At 37.7% G+C, this 19,937-nt stretch overlaps 1 protein-coding gene and 1 pseudogene across 1 annotated transcript in view; one reads left to right on the plus strand and one right to left on the minus strand.

Moving 5' to 3' along the window:
• The window catches only part of Chsy3 (chondroitin sulfate synthase 3), a 227,429-nt gene that overhangs the window by 63,885 nt on the left and 143,607 nt on the right, over positions 1-19,937 (plus strand). The gene's annotated exons all lie outside the window — the stretch shown is intronic.
• Positions 8,099-11,301, minus strand: LOC121824143 (elongation factor 1-alpha 1-like; annotated as a pseudogene).

A 19,937-nucleotide genomic window follows, 5' to 3' on the forward strand; every position in this document is an offset into this window, starting at 1 on the left:
ATTTATTAATGATCTGGCCATTCCAAGACCAAAGCATTCTAGATAACCCCACTATCTAAACAGGTTTCTAGAGACTCAGAAAGATAAAAGGATGAAAATCCATGAGCGTGAAAGGGGCTGTCAGGAAGACATTGAATTTCTATTTCTAGAATGCTTTCCTTTCTGATTTCAGTTTACAATGTTTCAGGATTTCTGGAACAAATCAAAGCCATCAAAGGGGACACAGAGAATCATATGACCTATTTAATCCTCTCCACCTGCATATGTAGAAGGAAGCATCCTCATCTCTTAATATAATCTAAATATTCTTGATGATAGTGGCCCTTCTTACTCCAGCAATATCTTAGTGTCTATTCCAGAAGCTCTCGTCAGAGAAATACAGATGGTGAACACAGCTCCCAATGTCATCTCTGCTGTGCATGGGTGTTTGCGTGTCTGTGTCTAGATGAATATTAAAAAATACCCAGCCCTCTCCCATCTGCTCACCCAGAGTGCTCTCAAAACCAGACTTGTAATAAATGAACAGTGTGCAGAGAAGTGCTTCTCTGTTTGTCCAGAATGCCCTGCTCCCACACAGTGCCTCTTCTAGTACTGTCTGCTGCCTGTGTCTTTCTATACCTTCTCTTAACTCATAACTGTCGCCAGGCTTCTCTGGCCTCTTCAGCTCTCTCCCTCCCTCCCTCCCTCCCTCCTTCCCTCCCTCCCTCCCTCCTTCCTTCCCCCCACCTCTCTCTCTCTTAGAACTTTTAGCCCACTGATCAGGTCTTATGATGAGTCACTCTTGTTAATCCATCTCATGTTTTGCCTCATGCTGTCTGTTGCTCTAACATCTTGGTTGTAGAGGTCATGTGATTCTCTGTGTCTCTGATCTTTTCAATGGCTCCTTAATTAAGTGTAAGTTAATTTTTAGTTGTGGTGTTTATGAAACTTTTATATCATACATCCTGTCTTTACTGACTATGCATTATTAGGAGTGTAGTCCTACAGCTAATGATTTCTGAAACATATTAGTACATCACCTGGTTCTCAGAAATAACTCATTCCTCTTTTATTTACTGTACTTTCTAATAAGGTTAGAAACTCCAGAGCCTCATGAAGAGTCAAAGCTTAGCTACCTCTAACTGCATATTCAAATAAACAAATAATTTTTGCTTCTTTTTATGTCTCTGAATTATATTTCCACTAGCTACTTTATGCATGTAAAATTCTTATTCCTGTTCTAATGAATACAAAGTGTTTCTTTTTAAATTACTGCTGAATTTTAAAGGTAATTTTAGATGCAATTTACTTCATTCATGATGTGAAAATGATTATATACATTTGTATTCTCTAATACATCCTATTGTTTGATTGCTGTTAGAAATTGTCAGTAGTCTCTATTGTCCTTCTATAAAACCTCCTTTCCCTAGTTTTTCTATGCAGAGCCTTGATCAAGGGTCTCTTTACCTCTCCTGGAAGAATGATGAGCTGGCTCTTCATGCTTATCCCCTTGCCAAGTGAACACTTTCAATGTTATCTTTTAAAAATATGTCACTCCGGATAAGGTACTTTTATACTCATAATCATTCAGTGTCTTGAAAAATAAAGCACAATCTATTTCTGCTTACTTTCTCAAGAAAAATTACCCTACTCCCCCATAAAACAAAAGTACTTGTGATATTCTCTAAACTGGCATTTTGTTTCACGACACCCTGATTTCTTATGCTGTGTCCTTGGTCTGGAATGCTCTGATTTTGTCTATTTTGCAAAATCCTATCTGTCCTAGATTCTTTATAGATTGACCACTCTTCAGTTTCCTGTATTCTTAAAATACCTTATTATCCTATATTACTTAATATGTAAAGTTCAGATTTCATTAAATGTATTTGAGGGCAAATCATATTTCCCACTAAGTGTAGCAGCTTCTGGGAGTTCTCAATTTCTCTGGATGCCTTTGAGCAATTGAGCCCCCATGATACTGAGTTACCCACACTCTGACCCTCCTTGTGAATCACCTACAAGGAATGGAATGTGCCACTCTGGGTGTGTAAATTATCACCACGGTACTGAAAAGTTAAATGACTGTGATGTGGAATTGTCCTGGCACAGAGATGCTGTGAGTTTTCACATGAAAACTGACCTGTCAGAAGACCAGTTATTCTATTAGCTGCTGACTTTTGAACTGGGAGAGCAATACAGCAGAACCATTCAAATTGCCTGTGGTGCAATAAAAGCATTATAACTGAGAAGCAGTGGCAAGACCCCCCCCCACTCCCAGTTCTTACATTTTCCCAGGACTGTCAAATGCAGATGGATAGGTGGTACATTTGCGAATCTGCCTTTGCCAGCAGTGAGAGGTAGTTCAGAGAATGAAATTCAGAAGCAAAAAAACTGTGCTCATGTTCCCTCCATTTGGTGTCAGGAAGAGCAGAAGCAGAAAGATTCACATCTCCTTCCTAGATATCAGGTGACCTTAGTGTACCCTGGGCTATTTTCCCGTACCATGAATCTAAATCAGAAAATTAAACCAAGATGCACATTATCAGCACACAGAGTGGGGAAGTAATGGTACACGTGCTGAGAACTTAAATCGGATGAGAATTGTCCTGGGCTGTCTCTGTCCCAGAACTTAGCAACTGTTACCCATTAGACATTTATCCAAAGTGGATCCTGTGGGGGAAAATGATTTAGATTTATTGTGGAAGCTGTCCTCCAAAGACAGAAAAGAAAAGAAAAAAACAACACAAACAAACCCAAGAAGATATATTGGTAATTAATACAAAGATGTGTTGGTTACTTTAGTGGTTGTGGTGACAAAATTCCTGGCAAGAAGCAACTTGGAATTTGTTTTGAAACAAATTTTGTTTTGACTGGGATAAGGTGTATCCAGACAGACGGCATGGTGGTAAAGACACCAACTGGCTGCTCACATTATGTCTGTACTCAGGAAACACAGAGGTGGATACTGCCTCAGCTAGCTCTGTTTTTGTTTTGTTTTTCTATTTTACTCATTTTAAGACCCAAACTACATGTGGATCCTTCTTCCTAACTTAAAACTATTGAAACACCCACATGTACCCACCCAGATGTAGGTCTCATAGATAAGCCCAAATCCAGTCAGGTTGGTGATGTAGAGTAGCCATCATAAAAGATATTCCAAAGATGATTGGTATTTTTAAATACTAAATAACTACAATGTAATGACATATAAGCAATGTCATGTGAATGCTATATTTGAGATCAGCTATCCTGAATTTTAGCAGCTCAGAACCCAGCAGCCCTTTGTGCATATTGATACATCTCCATTGAAGAAGGTGAATATATATTCATCCAATGTTACCCAAAGCTGATCTAGATTATCTATAATATAGTTTTTAAAATGTAGATAGGCAGTATAGGAGCATGCACACACACACACACACACACACACACACACACACACACACACACACGGGAAACATGCTCGTTAATTATAGAGATATATTTTAAAATGATGTAGTTAGTGATCAAAGTAATCAAAGCATTTACCAGGTGTATAGATTTCTGAGATAGTTACTTCCTATAAGCAACTTTTGTTTTGTCTTGGAGAAATAAAATAATTTACAATAGCAAGTTTAACTATAACCATAAAAGTGTTGGTAAAATAATCCAGACTACAGTTTTAAATAAAAATAAGTCTTTTAAATTAATGTGGAAATACCAAATAATTTACTTGACTTGGTTGGTCAATATGCCACTGTGGTCATAAGTAAAAGACTGAAACAGCATTCTTCAGCAGGAAAAAAATGATGGAGATTTATTTCTGAATAGGGATTTTAATATGGCAAGATGGGAAGAATCCACCTAGAATTTCTTTCCATCAAATATCAGGGATTTTGTTTTTGTTTGTTTCTATGTTGTTTGTTTTTTAGTTATGTGGTGTTTATTTTCACTCAAGCACAGCATTCTTCTAGAAAATTTACATGTTCATTTCTTACACAGAACTTTACTGTGCTATGAATTAACTTTTAAAGTAATTTATTCTTAGGTTTCCTTTTATTTTCAAGACTAGAATTCCAGTTATATCAATGGCTTTTAATGGTCTGTTTTGCACTGAAAAAAATTGCTGTAGTTCCCTCCTAGTGACATATTTCATATATTGAACTATATTTGATCTAAAATATTAGTAATATATTAAAATACTAAATAAAAGGATTCATTTTGGGGGAAACTGGTCTTGGTGTCAATCAAGAATGTTATAATCAAGAATTTTGGAGGCTGAAGCAGGAAGATGACCAGTTTGATGCCAGCCTTAGCTTTCTTTCGATGTTCAAAGCTGTCCAAATAATATAGTGAGACTTTGTCTCCCCCGCCCCCCGAAAAAAAGAACCACAAAGAATGTTTTGTTTTAGTAACAAATACATTATTTAATATGCAGATATTGCTGATGGAAATAATTTTGAGTATTTTAATATTTTGATTATTGTTTTCTTTAGCTACATACATAAAAGAACATTTTACATATATACATGTACATATAGAATACTCTTATGACTAATATGTGATTCACAAACATTTGAGAGTCAGAAGTATAAAGAAAGGGTTCACTGCTTAATCTTACATGTGATTCCTGAGATAAAGCACTTTCTAGTGTATTCTGTTCACTTGTGTGTACATGTAGTAATTAAGGTGTTGATATTTTCTTTCTTTTGCATTCTTTAGGAGCTTTCTGCAGTAAGTACATGTAATATCAATTTATGTTAATATGTTAAAGTGTTTTAGCTTACCTGGACAATGCTGAAGATGTGGAATATATCTGATAATTTATTTTAAGCTTAAAATTAGGGCTAATGTCTCAAGAACAACTGAAATTATTTATTTATGCGTTTACTAACTGATTAACTAGCTAACTAACTAACTAACTATCTATGTGGGTTGTGAATACCTATTAGTGCCATATTATCATTAGGAAAATTATCAGTAAGCAGTGTAAATAAGACATTATTATATGAATGTATTTTGAGGCCACTTCTTGCTATTTTTCTTAGGGTAGTCTTGACTCATGCTATTTTTCTAACCCAGTAAGATTCACTCACTCATCTATCTAGGCTATAATTAATTTAATAAGGGAAATTATATTGGAATATTAAATTCATGAATGAGCTTTTTAAAAGTTAACATAAAATTTTGATACCTTCCTTATATATTATATGATACCACATAGTGTTTAAACTTTTCAATTCATAGTAAGTTGTGAAATTAAAGTGAGATTTTGACTTGCCTTTTATCATAAATAAAATAATCAAACTTCACGATTTTGTGAGAAGAATGGTAAACTGAGCTTTCCACACACTCCCTACTCCATGCATGCTTAGGTTCCTATGTCAGCATCTCCTCCCAGAGAGTGTATTTTTTTAAAATTGTTTACTCAAGTAGCTTTATTTTATTTTATTCTTATTTTATATTATATTTGTTATGAACATTCTTGTTAATCTATTTTTTTTATTTTACAATACTATTCAGTTCTACATAATAGCCACAGATTCCCTTTTTCTCTCCCTTCCTGCCCCCCTCGCTTTCCCCCCATTCCCACCTCCTCCAGATCAAGTTCTCCCCTGAGGACTGGGATCGACCTGATAGACTCAGTCCAGGCAGGTCCAGTCCCCTCCTCCCAGATTGAGCCAAGCGTCCCTGCATAAGTCCCAGGTTTCAAACGGCCAACTCATGCAATGAGCACAGGACCTGGTACCACTGCCTAGATGCCTCCCAAACAGATCAAGCCAATCAACTGTCTCATCTATTCAGAGGGCCTGATCCAGTTGGGGGCCCCTCAGCCTTTGGTTCATAGTTCATGTGTTTCCATTTGTTTGGCTATTTGTCCCTGTGCTTTATCCAACCTTGGTTTCAACAATTCTCGCTCATATAAACCCTCCTCTTTCTCGCTAATTAGACTCCCGGCGCTCCACCCGGGGCCTAGCCGAGAATCCCTGCATCCAGATTCCTCAGTCCTTGCATGGGGTTTCTGGCACAACTATTAGGGTGTTTGGCCATCCCATCACCAGAGTAGGTCAATTCCGGCTGTCTCTCAACCATTGCCAGCAGTCTATTGTGGGCGTATCTTTGTGGATTTCTGTGGGCCTCTTTAGCACTTTGTTTCTTCCTTTTCTCATGTGGTCTTCATTTACCATGGTCTCCTATTCCTTGTTCTCCCTCTCTGTTCTTGGGATATTCAGGAGATAGAAATGCACTCTTCAAAAACACCCCTCCCCCATGTCTCACTATACTTGATGATTTTTTCTGATGTGAAAACAACCCACCAATTAAGTGTTCTAAAACTGTTGTCTTAGTTTCCTTTATAATCACTAAGTGTTTACAAGTACAGAAGTAAGGAATGCATCTTTGTTTCCCTTGTGTTCAATGCACACTTGGACAAATTCCTGAAATAATTTTATCCCTTTGGCAAAAATAGAATAATGTCTTAAAAGCAATTATATATAATTTGATCAGAATTTTCATCTTGGACTGTTTTCTTTTGGACAGTTCTGAGCTATATTTAAATTCACAGGTCATGAATAACTACTATATTTAATACATTCAGTTCCTTTCATTCTGTCTTAGCAATGTATGTTAGCACATCATCAAATTTGGATGAATGGAAGAGAATGAAGCATTCCATTCCATTTGTGATGTCCACATCAATTTAAATACAGACTCAAATTAGTGTTCACAGCAAGACACAGAAACACCAATACAGTTAGAGTTGATCAGAGCACACATACTTTTAATTTTATATTTAAAGTATGATTACATCATTTCCCCTTCTCTTTCTTATTACACCCATGTCCTCCACATCCCTGCTTCCTCCCAAATCCATTGGGCTCCTTCTCTTTTAACCGTTGATTTTTTTATATATACATGTAAAATAATAAAATAACATACAAATACAACCTACTGAGTCCATTCATTGCTACCTGCATGTATATGATTCTAGGGTACTGAATAGTCAGTCACATGGCTCCTTTTCCCTATCTCAGGAGTTGTTAATTGCTGTGTAGCTCTTTATCTAAGGATGAGTCCTTGTGACTTTTCTCTATTTCTGGTGGAATGTCTACTCCTGTTAGAATTGTTCAAGTCTTATTTAGGCTGCCATGTTGTTGAGATCATTCATGTAGCTTCCCATCACAGAAGAATTCCTGGTCCTCTGGTCTCACCCCTACTTCCATGATATTCTGTGAGTATTAACTAGGTGTAGGGGTTGTGTTGTACATATATCTAGTGGAGCTAAGCATCCCACAATCAATTGATCTCTGCATTTTATAAGTTTTGGTTTTATTTAATAGTCTCAATATGCTGCAAAAAGAAGTTTCTTTGAGATACTATGCTTATCTGTGGGTAGAAGGATAAGTACTAGGAATACAGTTAGGGATTATACCAATTTAGAAAAGTAGTGAACATTGTGTGGGTTTATACATGTTGCTTCTAGTTAGGCAAAGGTAATAGGTATACAATTGTTTCATAAAAATAGATATCATTATTTAAAGCTTCCAATGTTCTTGGAAATTTCACTATTATTTATTATTCATTATTATTGGTGTACCTTCACCAGAGTAGTTTCCTCAAAATCTAGGCTTGGGGGATAAAAATGACTATATTCTTGTAATTCATATTTAAAAACTTAATCCACTAACACAACTCTGTGTTCAGCCTAAGAGAAACAGTGAGAGTTATTTGGAATTTTGCCAGTTTTCCTTATGAAACTGATATGTAAATTACTGTTAATATTTACATACAGATTGTTCTAATTCCTTATTCTGCATTATCATAGACTCATGACTTTTGCCATAGGTGAAATTCTGTTCCCTGTATATGAAGGTGGTGCTTGGTTGTCTTCCTTCTGTGTTCATATGCTGTTGCTTAGAAGAATCATAAGATTCTGCTTTCTATGCCTAAGAGTTCAGCATAAATACTAGGAGGCTCACAGTGATAAGAGGTAAACTTGTTTTAATGGGTCTCAAAATTCCATGACAGATTTTAGATGTTTTCCATTTAAAATGTTGATTTTAAAAAATGAATAACTTAAAACTCATACACACACATACAAAATAAATACACAAATAAATAATAAATGGTCCACAAAACATTATTTCCTTCTCAAAGTTTTACAGCACATTGCTATCATTAAGCAGTCTTTTACTAGTAAACTTAAGTAGCCAATGTAGGCAGATGGCTTGATACCTTCTTCCACTATGGAGTAAGACAGGTGGCACGTGTTAGGGTAATACTTACTAGCCTTCTGCACTTTCTGGGCAGACTTGAGGACCTTTCTAATGCCAGCAGCCTTTTTGTCCACAGCCTCGATGACACCCATAGCAACTGTCTTCCTTACGTCACCTGCAGCAAAAAATGACCCCATGGATGGTAGTCAGAAAAGCTATAGACACACATGGGCTTATCTGGAACCATATAAACAATGGAGCACCACCAGATTTTAGGACTTAGAGTCATCTTCTTCTTAACAGAATGGTAATCAATTTGGTGTGTGGTGTGTGTGTGTGTGTGTGTGTTTTGTTTTGTTTTGTTCCAAGACAGGGCCTTGCTATGTAGCTCTGGCTGTCCTGGAACTAACTATGTAGACCAGGCTGATCTCAAACTCACAGAGATCCACTTGCCTTTACCTACCTGGTACTGTGATTAAAGGCGTATGTCACTGTTCTCAGCAATCAGTTTTTTTTTCCCCAAAGCTCAACAAACTTGCAAGCTAGGTGAGATGTGTGACAATCTAGTTTAGGACCATATTCTTCACTAGTTTTGCCTGGGTGTTTCAGGATAATCATCTGTGAGATGATGTCACCTGCTTCCATTGGTGGGTCATTTTTGCTGTTCCCAGCAATGTCACCACATCTAACATCTTTAACAGTCACGTTCTTTATGTTGAAGCCTAGGTTGTCCTGGGTAGCATGAACTGTTAGACAGTCTTTTAATAAAAACAAACCTGGAGCCAGGTATTGGGGTGAATGCTGAAAGATCAGAGAGACAGAACCAGCCACAGCTAATCTCACCTTGCCAATTCCTCAGCTGATCTCATTTTCTCAAACGGGAAGCCTCTGTGTCTTCATTCGAATGGATCTCAGCTGAACTGCTGCTAAAAGCCTAAAAGCTTAAAACCAGGCTAGTGTCTGGTCCTCATGCCTTATATACCTTTCTGCTTCCTGCCATCAATTCCTGAGATTAAAGGTGTGAGTCACCATGCCTGACTGTTTCCAATGTGGCTTTGAACTCACAGAGATCAGCCTTTGGAATGCTAGGATTAAAGGTGTTTATGACACCATTTTCTGGCCTCTTTATCTAGTGGCTGTTCTGTTCTCTGACCCCAGATAAGTTTATTAGGATGCACAATATTTTGGGGATCACAACAGTCCTGGAAAGAGCTTCACTCAGAACTTCATGGTGCATTTCAGCAGGTTTTATCTCAGTTGGGACATTGGCTGGGGCAAATGTAACCACCATGCCTGGTTTGAAAACATGTCCCCACTCAGCCCACAGAGACAGTGTATGTACCATCCATATAGACCCCCTAGGGGGGCGGTTGCAAAGGTTTGTCAGTTGGATGAATTCGTGGCAGGATACAGTTTAAAGCTTCCAGCAGTATGGTCCCACTAGCATGCCCTTCTCTACAGGTGACTTTCCATCCCTTTAACCAAGACATATTGACACTTGTCTCCACCATGTTGTCAAGGTTCCAAACAGAAATGGTCACTGTGTCAGACTGTAGCCAGTCTTCTTGATGTAAGTGCTGACTTCCATAACCATTTCCCCTCTTTTCTGCCTGTAGGACAGCTTGTTTGAACCTGGTTTTTTGTTTTGTTTTGGCATGCTCACAGGTCTGCCCATTCTTGGAGATACTAGCTTCAAATTCACCAGCACCAGCAAAAACATTTAGGACAGCACAGTCAAACTGAAATGTGCCTGTAATGATGTTTCCCATAAAATCTCTGGTAGTCACACAATATTTGGTAGTCTCAGATTTCCATGGGGAGATGTAATATTGATACCATACATACTCATGTTCAACTTTAAGTTTGTCCAAGACACAGGCATACTTGAAGGAGCCTTTTTCCATTTTAGCAACCTCCTTTTCAAACTTTTGATGGGATGGGCTGTTTGCCAATTCTATCACAATTGTAGATCAGATGGCTAGCAGTGGTACACTTGCCCAAATCTACATGTCCAATGATGACAATATTGATGTCTTTTCCTTTCTCATTTTGCTGCAGAGTTAGTAATGGTTTTCATAACACCTGTGTTCTGACATCAAACTCATTGTCAAAAAGCAGTAGACTTCACTGGAAAACATCTATAGAGCCAAGGATCAGCAAGAGAAGAGAATGTGTGTATGCCACTGATCCTGCCATGGTCTTACAGGGAGCAGGAAGAGATTACTGAAGCTTAGCCTGGGGTTAGTGGTTGGCTATTGTAGATGCCTTGTTTGAAAATGTCAGCAGCTCAGCATATGCAGAACTTATAACTCACGGGATGTTACAGTTCCCTCTGTGGGTGAGAAGAACCCTGAGAAGCTGAGCCGGGGTAGTCCCTCCTCCCAGAATACCAGGAAGCCCTTATCAGCTAGCCTTCTCTATGACAAGCAGAGTACTACCAGATAACTTTGGAGAGACTTGTGCCTCATATTACAAAAAAAGTGGCCATTTAGAGAAAATTAAACTCTAATGAGACAGGAAATCTAAGTAACTGTAGATGTTTTTCAATAGTTGGAATATGGTATGTTCATTGCCTTTGTCAAAACACAGTCACATTTCTATACAGTTGCTTCTATGCTCCCAGATGGCTCTGACAATGTTTCTATTCTTTGTTTATTTGAGTGATTGCTCCTGTTGGCCTTTCAAAAACCTTTATGGCCAGTGCCTAACCTTGGAGTTGCTTTGCTTTGAACCTGGATGCTGTCAGGACTTTTCAGATGGTATCCCTACTAAAAATGTTCAGTCTGTGCTGTACTTCAACAGCTGCCTATCAGATATGTCAATTGTTATAAGTGTGTGTGTGTGTGTGTGTGTGTGTGTGTGTGTGTGTGTGTGTGGTGTTGCTTAAATGTTGTGTGTGTGGTTGTTGCTAATTAGATTGTGAAGCCTATGTGGGATATCAATGGCAGCATGCTTTGAAAATTCTTTTCTAGACAATCTGAACCTTGGAGTCTAATTTTTATCTGAATTTTCATCAATGAGCAAAATTAATATGCAAAACTTAAGGTTGGTCTTCAGTATTGTGAAGCACACAAAACCTGTTTGTGTCCCTATATTTTTGGAGAGTAATCACCTCTTGAGGTAGCATTAGTCAATTTTTAATCTTATCATTTGGAATTGACCAAGACACTCCATTTTAGATTTTAACTTATTTAAAGAGTATCTTCATGGGGATAATCATATTTGTTTTCCTAAACTTACCTATTTGAAATCTCTGTCTGGAATACCAAAAAAACACCTATAAATTGGATACTTTTTCAGAATTTTTCGTGACTTTTAAACTAGCTTTATTATCCTTAGGGTTTGTAAAGTGTATTCAAATTATAAGTCCCAAGCAGCTAAAGTGCTAAAAAGTTCTCTCTCCTGTGCTCTGGGATCCTCCATAACAACAGTGACTTCCTTAACCACACAACATGAAGCCACCCATTGAGTGGCAAATCTTCTACCAAGTATGCTTATTTTTATACTATTTGAGACCTTTACATATCTGAATTTCATTGATATAGTTTTATTTACTTTGAAATGTATAAATCCTTTGCAGTAGAAATGTATATTGGAGCATTTTCATTAATAATGAGTAAATCTTTTTAAAAAGTAAATCTATTGAATATTGTTACTTGACTGTACTATTTTTGTTCATTAATAATATCTGTTTGGATAAAGAGACAAAATAAGGCAAAAATAGGAAGTTTGGTTAGCATAGGAATGAGAAACGAGAACTCTGGATCTATATTCCTCTGATACACAAGGGAAGCAAGGGGCCTTAGAATGCCTGCATTACAGAGGTCAAGTTGAGCATTCATTAGACCAAAATGTTCTATTATACCTAGAATCCCAGATTTCTGTGTTCAATGACTGCATCTATTTAAGGCATCTGAGATACAGGTTAAGAGGGAGGTGCTGATGGAGAGAGGATGACCCCCACAGAGGGCATGGTGCAAGTGATGCTCCTGAGGATCCAAGCATGCATTGGTATCTTTTGGGAGTCTGCTTTTATCATCTAGCCAAGTGTGAGGTGAGGCCCAGGATCAAGATAGTAGTCTTGGGGGTTTAAAGAAACTCCAAAAGCTAGACACACAAAGGCTTTGCTTGATACTGGTTAGATGTGCTGCTTTGGGAATCTAAGGACTTTTGGCACTTTGTCTGCTCATGTGTTTGTAGCCATGCTGTGCAGGTGTGGAGCGTGGGGAGAGCTCAGTAAGTGTGTAGCATGCTGCCTGTTTCCAGCCATATTGGAGATCACCAGCTGCATGATGATTATCCCCCTGCTGTTTTCCCATCTCTAAACTTAGGTCCCCTAACAAGCTAGTCTCTCCACTGCCCCAGGCTTTCTCCAGTCATCAATGTTCCTACTGCCTTTCTTGTAGCTCTTTAATAGTCTGTGCCTCTTGAAGCAGGAACTGTTTTATCCCAATGGTGGTAGCAACTAATGAAAGACAAGTAACTTGCCTGAGAAATTTTTTTACCCTGTTTTCTCTAGTAAGAAACTTTGACAGGCTTTAACAACCTTTTTTGTTTGTTTGTTTGTATAAAATATCTTACCTCATATTTCCCTCTATGAACAGTTTATATTTGCTTGTTTTTTTGTTATTGTTGTTTCTTTAAGACAAGTTGAACATCATCAGGCTAAGATAAAATGTTTCAGATAGTCTAGGAGCTCTCTTTTGTTGTAGAACATAGAACTTTGTACAACATAGCATTAAAACATATTTAAATAAAGTATGATGGTCTAGGAAGGAGGCTCAGTTGATAAAGCACTTACCACACAATCATGAAGCCCTGCATAGGAGCACATGCCTGTAATCTCAGCAGGGATGGGAGAGTCCTTGAAAGCTCTAGGTCTAGCTAAGGTGGGATATGTAGGTCTGAAAAAAAGACCCCAGTCTCCATATGAGATCCAAGGCACACATGTCCACATACACATATCAATACAAACACAACACAACATATACATATAAAGAGAAAAGTCTTTAAAGAAAGTGCCTTGAAGATGTGCAGCCATACTGTCAATTGGATTTAAAACGAAAACTACAGGAAATCACAACAGTGCTGTTTCTGTTTGGTTTAGGAGATCTCTGGGAGAGAAGAACTTCAAGTCAAATTGTCTTGAAACCCCTTGACCACAGAGGTTTTTCTTGGGAACAAGAGGCTGAAGGACACATGCTTCCTTTGTAGTAGGTGCTGTTTCCTGCTGGGTGGCTCCCAAATTTGTGCTCACTGTGGTAGTCTTAAGAGGCCATTGCTGTTCTGTCACTGAGGTGTAGCTTTAAGTCTTTTGATCTTCCAACTGACAACATGCCAGTCCAACTATTTTATTTTTCACCCAAAGGGAGATTATGATTGCATAGCTTTATGTGTCCAAACAAAATTGTATTTATATAGGGGGAGTATAATATGCCCTTATTTACCAAAGAAATGTCTGCCTTTCTTTAGTTTGTAGCTTGCTTTTTATTAACAAGAAATCTTGACTGTTACGATTTAACTTAAAAATACCCATGCATTTCTAACCATTTAACAGGCTTAACAGTAACTGTGGAAAAGTTTTCCTCCAGCACTGTGCTCCTCAGCCTGCCTAAGCTTAACATTTTGTCATTCTGAAGAATTTTGTCAGGATTATGGGTCAAACATATTTCTTGGACTTCTCTTCATGAAATGGTGTGACACCACAACTGTCCAGCCTTCTAGATATCATGATCCCATCACCTCTGTGTTTGTCACCCCCCTTGTCATCCCTCATCTTTAGTTCAAGATTTTATTCTTTTCTCTTTAGATCACAGCATTTTCCAGTTAATCTCGTGTCCTGTCTGTATCTATGTCCCCATCTTATTATATCACGTAGAAGAGTTTTTTAATGTTCTGTAGTCACATTTGAATTAGTATTTTACACTTATTGAAAATGGCCCTAATAATTACTATTACAATGGAAATACAATCAAACATTAGCATATATTCCAAAATAGTCCATTTTTGCCTCTTCTCATGCATTCTTTATCTTTATAACTGACAGCACCAACTGTCTGTCCTATTAGCCTAGATACCTAAACAATTATTCTCTGCCTCCTCTTACTCTTCCTTCCTTATGGCTCATCTGATTGATCTGATCTATTTACTATTTTGACCCCATCACCTCTCTGCCTCTCTCTCCACTTGTCATCCCTCATACTTAGTTCAAGATTTTATTCCCTCCTCTTTAGATCATTGCATTTTTTAATTAATCTTGTGTCTTGTATCCCAGATCCTTATACACATTTACTCTGGAGAATAACGAGTGATTTGATATCTTTGGTAAAGTGTTTATTGTATACTCCATGTAATACATCATAGAATTATTTTCTGTAGGTTTTTTAAAATAAATATTGTGCCATTTGTTTGCACAATGCCTAGAGTCACTAGCCCTACAAGAAATCTTGTTACTCTTCCCAAAACTCTATGGGTTAGCAGTTATACCATTTGAGTAGGAAAAATAGACATGTTAGATATGTACTAAAAAAAAAAACACGTAAGGGGTTAGGGATTGTGATTCTTTCCACTTAAAGTAATGGGCAGTAAATTTAAATTAGCATTCTGCCAAAGAGCATTAGAACATTCTGTTTCTGTGAATTGTTGACATTAGCAGTATGTTGTGTATGCTTTCTCTACATTGTTATTTTACAGAAATTCTTATTAAAACACAAAGTTGGCATACCTACTTCTCTGAATATTGTTATTAGTGTCCTGTTCATGCACCTCCTTCTGATTAAAGTGCCAACTCTGCTTTGCTTGGAGAAAGCCTTCAGTATCCCCATGTGATGTCTCATGCTGGTTCTCTGGCCTTCTCTACTCAGTATCATGTGTATCTGAACCAACTAAGATGCATATTTAAAATTTAATGACCTGAGGAGATGGCCCCTTGTATAAAATTATTGACATGTAAACATGAGAACCCAAGTTACAGTCCCCAGAGTAGACATAGAATATGGATAAATAGCACCAGAATCTATAATCTAGCACTCCTACAGGGAGATGGTAGGCAGGCACAGGAGAATCCCTGGAAGTCTGTGGGCCAGCTAGCTTGGCATACACAGAAGAAAAATAACAAAAGAGCTCTTGTCTTAAACAAGGTTTACGAGACCTGATGTGGACCTCTGGGTTCCACACATACATGTTGTGGCATGTGTATACTCCCACCACACACACACCTCACACACAAATAATAAAATAGAATCCGAGATTCTTATTGGGGTGGGCAGGGTTTTGGATTCTGTACCTTCATTTGCCAAAGCTCTTAAGCATGAAATCACATTAGCAGTGGCTAACCTATTTGATGAAGTGCTTCTGTTATTGTTGGGAATCCTGTTTCCATTTCACTGTCTGCTATTCTGTCTGGTAAGATATGCTCCAAATCTTGATCATATTTTTATTTTTATACCTTTATCTACTCCTCTTTATCTTACAGTGTTTCTAGTCATGTGCATGGTTTTCTTTTCATGTCTGCTGTAGATATTCAAGAGACAGAGCCATATCTACAGTCTCAAGTCTTCAGTATTTGGTTGTCTTAATTACTTTTCTATGGCTATGAAGATACATCATGGTCAAGGCAAATTATAAAAGAAAGCATTTAAGTCCATGGCTATCATGGTGGGGAGCATGGCTGCAAGTTGGAGGCAGAAAGCAAGAGACTGAGCCTGGTGAGAGCTTTTGAAACCACAAAGTCCAGCCCCAGTGACACACTTCCTCCGACAAGTCCATACCTCCTAATCCTTCCTAAAACAATTCCACCAATAGGGATCAAGAATTCAAATATATTAGCCTGTGGGGGCCATTCTCATCCAAATCCCCACATCAATAGAGAACATGTCAGTGTGTTTGTCTGGCAAATGAATACTGGTATGTATTTCAACCATGTTTATGTATTGTTACATCACTGACATCTCTGTAAGCACCCATTTTTAAAATGTATTAGTTATATATTTAGGATGAAATGTTGAGTAAAAAGAATCTCATTCTGATTCATCAGTAAGCAGATAATAGCACAGTCTTTGCTAAGATGAGGGGTCATGCCTAATGCAGGTTCCTATGGCTACCCCTGTACTTGCTTACTGTTTTTCTACCACCATAGTTAATGCACCCTGAATACCCAACCAGCAATGTTGGAGAGCTTTTAAAACTACTGATATTTTCATTTATACTTGAATGACTGTTTTAAGTGCATCAACGCAATTTGATCTTTCTTCTGTAAATGTGGGGAGAAAACAGGCACATGAATTGCCTTTCCTGCCAGTTTCCATGGTAATGGAGCTTTCTATTTGTTCAGCCAGGATGGAACACTAGCAGAGTCTGGTTTGTTTCCTTAGCACATGAAAGCCAATGCACACACATGTATATATACATGCAAACACACGCACATATATACACACATGAGGCCTTACTTTCTCAAATTTCTCCACATCTTGACTCAACCTCAGTGTTTCTCTCTGCTCCAGTTAATTTGCCCTACCCCTTATCTTTCCTTCATCAGAAACAAACACTCTGTAAACTGGTATGTGTGAGAAATCCTCACAGAATGAGAAAAGAACAAATGTGTTATGATTTCAAGATGCAATGCCACCTTCAGGATGCTCCAGACTTTTCTAATAGCTGGGATTTCAATAAGTTTAGAAGTAAGTCAGTCTTCATTTCTATTTTTACCGGTTGTCTTGCCTAGTTATGTAAGTGTGTGGCATCCACAGAAGAGGACAAGATCTCAGCACCTTCCTTTTATTTCAGCACTGATCCACAGACAAGAGTGATGGGCTGTCAGCATGGTTTGTTATTTGGATAAACAAATTGGATCTTTTACTGAGAAAACGGATTAAATCTGTCACCTGAAAAGAAGAGTTTTCTTTTCAAAATATTCCTCAATGAAAGCTGGATGGATTTGGTTCTATGATTTACAGTACGATATAGGAAACAATTCTGTGCTTATGAGTCCCAAATACCTGTTTCTACCTATACCAGCTTATTATTCTCAGCAGTCTTGAGTTTTCCATGGCTATTCTCTGGCTTCCTTTTTAAGATTTCATTTTATTATTTTTAAGTGGTGTGTGTGTGTGTGTGTGTGTGTGTGTGTGTGTGTGTGTGTGTGTGTTTGCAGTTATGTACGTAGGAGTGACAGTGCCTACGGAAGTTGCCCATAGAGATCAGAGGTGTCAGATCACCCTGGACTGGAGTTCCTGAGTCATGAACCTCCCAGCACAGTGCTGGGAACTGAACTCCAGGCTATGCTCTTGACACATGAGTCACCTCCCTTGCCTGTGTTCTTTACCTATTCACGTTTGTGAGCCGCATCATTCTACAGCATGTCTACATAGTTAATGCATATTACCTTAATAAATATTATAATGAGAATTTATCTTGGATTCTATGTCTAGACCTTTGTTTTGCTCATTGATATTAACGTCAACCCTAAAGATGTGTTCCAGATGGCAAATGACCAGTGATGCATCTGCTTACATTTGATCCAGCATATTGAAAATGTGAAAAAAGTCTCTGAAAGCAAAACCAGTTCTACTCTTTTTCTCTCTGCCAATAACATCTGACTTCCTCCTCCTCTTCCTCCTCCTCCTCCTCTTCCTCCTTCTTTTTCCTCTGTTCAGTCAACTCTCATTTATCAGTTGCTTTGTAAAGTGCATTTTACTAGAGAGCAAAGTGACAAACTTAATGAGTGACATCCTCAGTGTGGAATTTGATCCTTCCACTTTTGGGGCCATTTGTTCAAAGAAGCATTCCATGGAGTCACATTATTTAAACCTTGTTTCCTTAGCTTCCTTGTCTCCAAGCATCTGTTTAAAATGAGTGATAGATGCATTACATTGAGTATAAAAAATGAGTATTACTTTTATTTTTGCTTTTGTGTCTTTCATTTTATAGAAGGATTCTGTGAACTTGCAGTGAAATATGGAATTTTATTATTTGACATCCAATATATGAAACTGTGTTTCATATTTGGTAAAGGATAGTTCTGAATTAAAATGGTGATGAACTTGAGAATGTCTCCTTGACTGTCATCGCACAGTCCTAGAGAAGAACTCACACAATTATTTAAAAACATCCTTTGAAGTGTCCAGCTCAGGAGGGTTTTTGATGCTATACTCTTCCTTTAGTAACAGGAGACTCTTTACTGAAGAACATTTACATTTTGATTTTTAATTTTTGTTTTCTACACCTCTTATAGAAAACAGAACAAGATTCAGGCACTATATGTGTTTATAAACTGAATTATAAGGAGTCTAATAAGTAGAAAGAATTTGTGTCTGTGTCTATGTGTGTGTGTGTTTGCAAAATACACAAGGCAGCAGAAATCATGTGTATAATATGATTGTCAATCATGTTGAAATTGTCTTTTTTCCCAGAGATTTACTTTTCAATTTACTTTCCCATTAAAGTACTGTGAAGGTGAATATAACACAATAGTACCATAAAAACAGGATGAGAAATAACTTTTGAATGAATAAGGAATGCTTATGATAATTTCATTACTAATTAAAAGCAGCAGTAATTTAGAGGAGACCAGCCACTATTGAGTGTGAACTAATCATTGTGCCTTATGCTTCAGACTTACACACTGTCAGTAAAATGTGTGTAGACAGTGAATTGAGGAAGCTGAGTTCTCAAGTCATCATCACCATGTGTCTTAAGAGAGTCAGAGAGCAGCAATACAGAAATCAACACTTGAGCTTGCCTTGTGACACTCCACATCTCCCCCACTTCTTCAGCCAGTATGGTAGTAAAGTGTACAGGGACACAGTGTGAATCAGGGTAGAGATGAGTCTCTGCAGGAGGAACGATGTTTTCCCTCCTCAGCATCGGAACAGCAGATCCTATTATGCTTTGAAAATAGTTCTTCAGAGGAAATACTCTTTTGTGGGGGGTACGAGCAACTGTCTTACATTTTCCTTGTGTAGTGGCATCCCAGTTTTTGAACATTGTATTCACTCCCGTGTGCCACCAAGGGTAAGGATTATAGGTGGAGAGTAGAGATCTAGGCTAACCAACAGGAGAGGGCCACAGACACACATATGCACACCGATGTAGTAGTCAGTGTCCACTTGAGTACTAGTTACACCTCCTGTTTAACCAACTACAATGTCCCCCACCTTCTCTGACATGGCCAGATCAATTCAAATACTGGTCTTCTGTTGGCCTCTCTTCACCAGCCCCATGATTGTGCAAGTGTGTGACCCCCTCCTTAAAGAACCCACAAAAATCTAAATTATTTCCACATTAGAAATGAACTGTCTTCAAGATTTTCTCCAGATTTACAATTCTAATTTAAGTGAACATGATGATATTTTAGAAAGTAATAATTTAGCGAAAGTAATTCAATACCAAAGCCTACTGGAACAGTTTTTATTGCACTGAGCCTTTACTTAATAAAACTTAGGAAAATGGTTTTTTTTTTTTTTTTGTTTTTTGTTTTTGCTTTAAACATAGAGGAATTTGTTTTTTTGAGTGCTTTATTTGTAGGAGAAAAAATACTGTACAGATCATGAACCAATGTGTCATGCCTGGAACAGTGAGGCTTCACAGTGGCATCCCATCCCATTTTACCCCTTTAAAGGACACGATAGAAGATAGTCTTAATTCAATGGTGCTCATAAAATGTTTCTTATTGACATTTGTGAATATTAATTTTCTTTTACATGCATGGAAAACTGACACAAAATCAGAAATTCTTTGTAACAGAGGATAGCACGAACACAAAAT

Source organism: Peromyscus maniculatus, chromosome 19 (assembly GCF_049852395.1).
Source record: "Peromyscus maniculatus bairdii isolate BWxNUB_F1_BW_parent chromosome 19, HU_Pman_BW_mat_3.1, whole genome shotgun sequence".
In the NCBI taxonomy this organism is placed as follows: domain Eukaryota; kingdom Metazoa; phylum Chordata; class Mammalia; order Rodentia; family Cricetidae; genus Peromyscus; species Peromyscus maniculatus.